This window comes from Phaseolus vulgaris, chromosome 4 (genome assembly GCF_051622355.1).
Source record: "Phaseolus vulgaris cultivar YP4 chromosome 4, ASM5162235v1, whole genome shotgun sequence".
Lineage (NCBI taxonomy): Eukaryota > Viridiplantae > Streptophyta > Magnoliopsida > Fabales > Fabaceae > Phaseolus > Phaseolus vulgaris.
In genome coordinates this window covers 16,085,224-16,092,972 of record NC_143501.1, presented here as the reverse complement: position 1 = coordinate 16,092,972, position 7,749 = coordinate 16,085,224, and the positions used below count along the sequence as shown (strand labels likewise).

Here is a 7,749-nt window from a genome sequence, read left to right as displayed (position 1 = left end):
ACCAATGCATATAATCCATTGCTTGAGTAATATTTACTCGAAGAATATAGTTTCACCAGAAAACAAATAACATATACTCAAAACCAATACAAAATGTTCCTTTTATTCTTACATTTTACACTTATGATTGACGAATAACTACCTTAGTAAGGATTGAACTACTTAGTCAAATTAAGAATTTGATCGAGTCAACTTGATCTTCACATTATTTCTTTTTAAGGATTATACTCTATTGTTAATAATGGCAATTTTACTTAGATGTGAGATTGCAGTCGGAAGCGCTCATTGTTGTTTATGTGGGGTAAAAGAGGAAGAGACTAATCATGTATTTTTTTATTGTAGAATAGTCTGATTGGTGTGGAACCTCTATTTTAAGTGGTTAGACATTTAGTCGGTTACCCCTCATGATTCTTACTCTAATTTTTTGCAGTTGTGTAATGTTTCTGAGTCGGTCAATTTAGGGATAGAGAGTATTTGGATTGCGGTGGTTAGTGAGATTTGGAGTTACAAGAACAAGATTTTATTCAAAGGTGGAGTGTTGGACTATTCTGAAATCTTTTCTTTGACTCAATTGAAGGTTTGGTCTTTGATTACTTCTAAATTCCCCCCTGTTTGTTTCTCTTATTCTGATTGGTATTTTTTTCCCTCTGGATTGCCTTGTTTCGCTTTAGCTTATGTGCTGTTGTGGTTTTTGGCGGGGCTAGTTTTGAATTGTTGGTAGGAAGGTGTGTGATGTAAGGATGTATCCGTTGTTTTGTATACGGATTGAATCACCCCTGAAGTGATTCTTATGTATATATTTCTTATTGTTGATAAAAAAATCTTCTAATCTTTGAGAGAAACAAACTATTTTTTAATTTAGGTCACGCTGACATGTTAACGATTAAACAAGTTTTCCATAAGGAAGGTATAACTAATGGTTTGTTTTTATTATTATTATCCACGGTTTATGTATCTTTCCCTCAAAATATTTAGCAAAAACATTGTCATCTGTTTGTAGAGTGTGTTAATTTATATAGAAGAGGGGTTATTTCTATTATTACATCTGTGTGTGTTTGTAGAGTGTGTGATAGAAAATGATATTTGGAATAAATGTTATAGATGGTTAGGTATTTTGTTTGTTCTGCATATGGAGTTAATGTCTCACTTTAAACAATTTCATCTTCCCAATCTTAATCTAAGACAAAATCTAGTTTGGAAGGGTTTGTGGATTGTCTTGTAATAGAGTATTTTCAACCATAAAAATAGGATTGTATTTAAATAAGGGAAGATTAATGTGAAGAAAGTGTTTCATATGGCTCAATTAAAGACAAAGACATGAAATTGGTTGAAATCGAAATTGTCAAAATTTAATTTTGCTTTTTTTTATTGAATTATGAACCCACATGTATGTTTGAAATTTGTTAATTAATAATATGAAAAGTGCATCCACTTGCTTGGCTTAATCATGTATATTCTTTTAGCGCTTCTCAAAATTTGTTATGTTGTTGCTGATCTTGGTATGTGTTTATGGGCTGAAAAGGCATATGAGATCTTGTGTTGGAAGTGGCTTGAAATTTATGTTGTTTTATTTGCTATATATTTTGTTGAGTATGATGTTGATTTTTGGGTTCTTTATTTGTTAATGTGTTACTGGTTTGTGGTAAAAGGAGATGAAAGGTATTTGTTTAGAATTTATGCATTTTTGTTTTTGTTTTTTATATTTCTAAAATTAAAAAAAAAATATCTTTAATATTTTTCAACACTTGATAACACTACTTAATGCATCTTTGGAGTAAAGTTACCTTAAAGGAACTATCTTTTTTGGTAAAAGCAATAGAAGTGTTACTTCTCCTTTAATGATATAATATCAACAAATAAGTATATGTAAAAAAAAATAAGATCCGTTACTTATTTACCCTATAATAAATGATAAGAACTGAAAAATGGTGTTTTTCAAAGTTAAATTATAAAGAAAAAAATATATAAAAGTGACTATGTATATAGTTTCTTTATAAGGAATTCCACGAAAATAAAATAAAAGGAAAATATAAAATTAAATTCCATTCATTGAACGGTCCAACGCTAATTATTATAAAAATTCATGGCAATATTGAAATGAATTACACTAATTAAGTAGTGTTATGCCAGTAATAGCTCCTTCATTTATCAGTCAATAACTAGACTTGGCATAGAGCCAAGAATGGTTGTGTTCTCAAATCAGATTCACATGCAATGTTTTATAGAGGTTAAATATAGGACGAATTTAATTTTTGTCTATCAGACATTAGTACTTTTAGTAAAAATGATTATTGGGATGAGTTCTTACCACTGCTTTTTTCTAAGTAATAAATGAAATTTTAATGTTTATTAAAATATCTTAACATCTACCTAAGTAACGAGACAATTTGAAATATTTTAACATCTTATAATTTACATTGAAAATTTGTTTGTCACAAAAAATTGGTAAATATTCGTTTTAATAATTTTCTTAATACAAATGTTCAGGAGTTCTAAAATTTGGAATAGAGATGAAAGCCACTTTCGTGTGAGTACATGAAAGGGAAAAACATATTTAACCATATATTTATTACCATAAATATGTAATTAAGTTTATTGTATACCTATTCTTTGCTGGCACTTGGTCTTGTCAAGCATCTAATTGGTTGACCCATTTTCTTTAAGTAAGGGTAATGTTATATTTTATTCAACATACTAAAACAAAAGCATGGATACTCTTGGAGGAGGAAAGAACAAGAAGAAAGCAGATGGAGAAAAAGAAAAAGTTGCATCCAAGGAGGAAGAAGAAGAAGCCTTAAGAAAGGATGTAGAAGACCTTAAGTCATGGGTATGTTAATATCTTTTGTGTTTCTTCACCATATAACTTTGCCTTAAATTCTCAAAAGAAATAGGTATGTGTATATATCTTTTTTGTTTCTTCACTTTGCCCTAAATTCTCAAAAAGAAATGGGTATATATATAAAATTTTATTCTTTTTGTTTCTTCACCATATAACTTTGCCTTAAATTCTCAAAATAGTTGTCAACACTTTTGATATTTGGTCATACTAAATGTTTTGATTGTTTCATAGATTGATATGATAGAGAACATGAACGACGAGGAGATAAAGGGATATCTAGAAAATAATGTTGAAGATATTAAACTGGCAAAGGTTCCAAAACCAAAGAAAAAGGTAAGATTTGTTTCATCTTGTTTTAAAGATAAAACCCAAACTACCAAATTTGAAAGAAAACAAAATTTGTGCTGAAGTTATGAGTTTTGATTTATTTTTTTCAGTAAATTACTGTTTTTATCCTAGATAATATTATATATTCTTAGTTTTTAACCTTATAGAGTGAGGAACGCTATAAAAAATTTAAAATAATTAAGAAATATTAATGCAGAATATATATTCATTTTAAAGTTGCTGAAATGATTAATAAAGTAAAAAAAAGGACTTTGGAGAAAATTTAAGAAAAAGATAGGGAAATTCAATTTACTCCAAATTTTTATCCTCTCTTTGAAATTTCAAAAAATGGGTCGATTTTAAAATTATCTGACTGAAATACAGTGAAAATGCCAATATTTTCATTCTGATTATTTTTAATGGATCTTTTCTTGTACTTATATTTTTTATAAGAATTGAATACGAAATAATATTTTTTCATTGATGTATTTTATTTTATAAAAAAATATTTATTAATTTTTATAATAATATTGAAGATTATACATTAATTAGAAATAAAATCAATATAGTATAAATAAATACAAACATTACTTTAAGTTAGTTTTATAAAATTAAATTAAGTTTAACATTTACTTAGAATGTATTGTAACAATATTAAAATTATTTAGAATTTATTTTAATAATAATTTCTTGAATTTATTATATTGTTATATATATTAAATAATTCTAATATTATATTAAAAAAATTATTTTAAATTTAACTTAATCTTTTAAAATTGATTTTTAATTGTAATATATTACCAAATAATATTACCTCTAGTTGAAATTTGTAATAAAAATTATCATATAAATTATAAGAAGATGATATTGGTGGCACTTTGAATAGGGTAGTTCATAAAAATTAAAATCATTTTTAAAGAAATTAATACTCAATTATGAATTTCATTGTTTGCTTTTATTGTGGGGCACTTGCTCCCAATTTCATTGAACAATTCACCGCTGGCTTTCTGGCAAAGACAAACTATGTTTGAAAACTGGGGCATGTGTATCATTTAGGCAGGTAAATAATTTGAAAATAATAAATGAAGGTAATTAAAGTAATTAATTTTCTTTAAAACTGAGCAAAATATATATTTTAATAAAAAGAATAATACTAATAATGTTAGTTATATTAAAAAATATTGAGTAATTCCACGACAGTTTCTTTTAATATTTGAATCATTTATTTTATTTTTATCTTTTTAATTTTAAAATATAATTGAGAGTAAAATAGTAATATTAAACATATATTCTTTATATATACTAGTGGAATGCACTTTTACATTTTTCTCTTTTACTCAATTTTAACGATGATAGAAATATAATATACATACAAAAATAATTTTGAATTAGTCGAAATTGAAAAACATAAAATAGAGTGATTAAAAGTAGATGTTACTTTATTTTATATGTGAGATTTGGTATGAAAATATGTGAGAGTATGCTTTTTTTTGTTGCCTTAAAATAAGGAACTAGGGAAAAAGTGACAAATAAAAACTGTACATTAATATTAATTTAAAAAATTAAAAAATACTCTATTGTATTAATAAGATGAGATATATTAAATAAGGATAGAATCGAAAAAAAATTATATACACCAGAAAACGGTTATAATGGAAAATACCCTTTATATATTGATATAGATTATTAAAATTTTCTTTTAATTTTAAAATATAATTAAAAAATATATAAATATAATCATTTGATAATTCTTTTTCGGCAAATTCTTCCTGCACCTTATCAATCTTAACCTCCACCATATCAATTTTTTAAATTTCCAAAACTACCCTTATTCCAAATTAAAAAATCCAAAATAATAATTATAACTGAGAAATAAAAAAATACATGCTGGAAAAAAATTCTGAACACAAAACTAAAAATACAATCTGGATAAAAAATTTCAGAATTCAAAAATACGTTCGGAAAATTGAAATCCAAAATATTTCAGATAAAAGTTTCAAAAATAATTTTTCCATTTTTGTGTAAGGTTATTTTCGTCATTTAGAAGGGGTATTTTTGTCATTTTCTAGAGCTGATTGGGTGCATGTTGAAATTGATATGGTGGAGGGAGAAATTGCCTTCTTTTTCGTGTTACGTTTTAATTGGACAGTTTTATTTTATAAAAAAATATTTTTTTATTTAATAAAATAAATAAGTGAATAAGTTGTCTTTATTTCAAAATAATTAAATAATTTTAAGAAAATAAAGTTATCTATTTTTTAATATTCTTTTTAAAAACTTATATATTTTTTAAATTATATTATTTTTAAGTTTTAAATTATTTATTTATTATTTATAAAATAAATAAAAACTATTAAATTATAAACATTTTAATATAATAAAATGTGAATATATATATATATATATAAACATTATACTTAAAAAAATAAGTTCTATAATATAAAAACACTTATTTTCTTACATTAAAAAGAAAATAGGAATAATCTACACGTCTCCCTCGTCAACTTCTATATTGTTTATTAGTTGAATGTTAAATAATAAATAAAATTAAAAGACTGTGTTTTGGTACTATATTACAGGTCCAAAGAACTAGGAAGCCAAAGCCTTCAACCTCTTCCAATGGGATTCTGGCTTCAGTGTGGAGGTTCCACCAAAAATAGTACCAAAATAATTTCTGATTACTTTCTTAGAATATTTTTCATTAGAACCTGTCACAAAAATGTTTGTTTCATTTTCATTTAGAATTTTTATAAACTGTTGTTAATTTATAAGTCTTTTTCGAATAAAAATATACAGTTTCAATATTAGAAATTCTGAAAATTTTAATTTCAATCAAATTTGAGGTGTTTTATTAATAATTTTAAATATGTATATTAATTGATAACCTTCCTTTTTGTGATACAGTGGACTTGATTGTTTTTCTGGGTGAACGTTTCCATTCAATTTACTTGTGATGTCTGACATGAAATAGTGAATTGGTGTTTTTCATTTGACTTGGTTGGATAGTGTTACAAGTTTCATCTCAAATTACTCTAATTAAAAATATTTTTTTTTTTCAAAAATTGAAATAAAATAACATCTAAACAATTTAACATTTTAATTAATTTATTAATTATTTGTGTCTACCTTTTTAATTAATAAATGCAATTGGTACTAACTATTCCAAATCAAAACACACACATGGGCTCTTTCAAAATTTGACGGCTTCTTTGTCATGATCTCTAGCAACAGCTACTTAAGTTTTTTTTTTTTTTAAAGATAAAAAATTAATTATCATTTTGTAACTGTTTATTATTTTATATATTTAAATAATTTAAGAAAAAACGTAGAGTATATTTATGTAGGAAGTCATAAAAGTATTTCTATTGATTTTTGTGTAGGATTAAATATGTTCTTTCGTAATTGTATTAAAATGTGAAATTGATTTTTGTTTTTAATCTAAACTTTAAACATTTTAGATATCTTTATTTAGAAAACTATTGAAATGAATTTTTACTAATATTTTTTTTACATAACAAATGAATTTGTAGTGTTGATTGTATTATAATATTATAACATCCACGTTATGAGTTGACCTGATATGTTAACATCTTAGTTCACACTAAAAATTCGTTTGGCATGTAAAAAAACTGATAGTGACATATTTCAATAATTTTCTTTCTACAATGAGATCTAAAGTTTGAAAAAACATATATAAAAACTAATTTTGTGTGAAAGTATAAGGACAAAAAGAAATATATTTAACATTTTTTATTATAAAACCAATATATTGGTTGTTGTTTTATACACAACAAAAGAAGTGTAACAAGCTGAAAGTAGAATAGGATGTAGTTTGGTTGATTCCATAAATGTGTAAGAAGCTTTTTCATGTGTTAGTTGTGACGTGTAGCGAATTTTATGAGTGATGCAAAGAATTAAAATTTGTTGATTCTTTTTTGGTCATGGTGAATGAATGATGTAATATTCCTCATATGCTGTGACGCATTGTGAATCTTTATGATATAGTGAGGTAAAGGATCAACATTTGTTGATTCTTTAATGGTCGTGATGGATGAATTGTGTTTTATATGTAATCATACAAATTTATTATATATTTTTTTTGAAGAAATTGACAAGAGATGGATTAGTCTAACAACTTTTACCTCAGAAAATACTTATAGTGTTTGGATGAGAGAGGAGAATTGAGGAAGTGGATTTGGAGTGATTTGAGAGGAATGTGAGGTTGTTTGGATTGTAGTATATTAGAATAGATTAGTGAAGAAAGTTTATTGAATTTTGTGACTCATGTGATGGTTATGTGCAAGTTTTTAATTTATTTAAAATGTGTTAAATATAACTTTACAAATTTATTCTTACTTTTAAAAATATATGGAAAAAAAATTATATATTTATTTTTTATAATTAAATATAATATTATTATATAAATAATTAGATTTATTTTTATTTTTATTAATTATTATTATTTATTATTTATTCTTTATAATTATTTTAATTATTTGTTATAATTGTTATTTCATAAACTTATTATTCATTATAATTATTATTTTATATATTTAATATTTTTTATTATTTTAATAATAATA

General features: G+C 24.2%; 1 long non-coding RNA gene across 1 annotated transcript; it reads left to right on the top strand.

Moving 5' to 3' along the window:
• The first annotated feature begins 2,705 nt into the window (after window positions 1-2,705).
• Window positions 2,706-5,939, top strand: LOC137836455 (uncharacterized). Its single transcript, XR_011085283.2, has 3 exons — window positions 2,706-2,827; window positions 3,071-3,172; window positions 5,746-5,939. It is a non-coding gene; the product is annotated as an uncharacterized LOC137836455 (long non-coding RNA).
• Window positions 5,940-7,749: the final 1,810 nt, after the last annotated feature.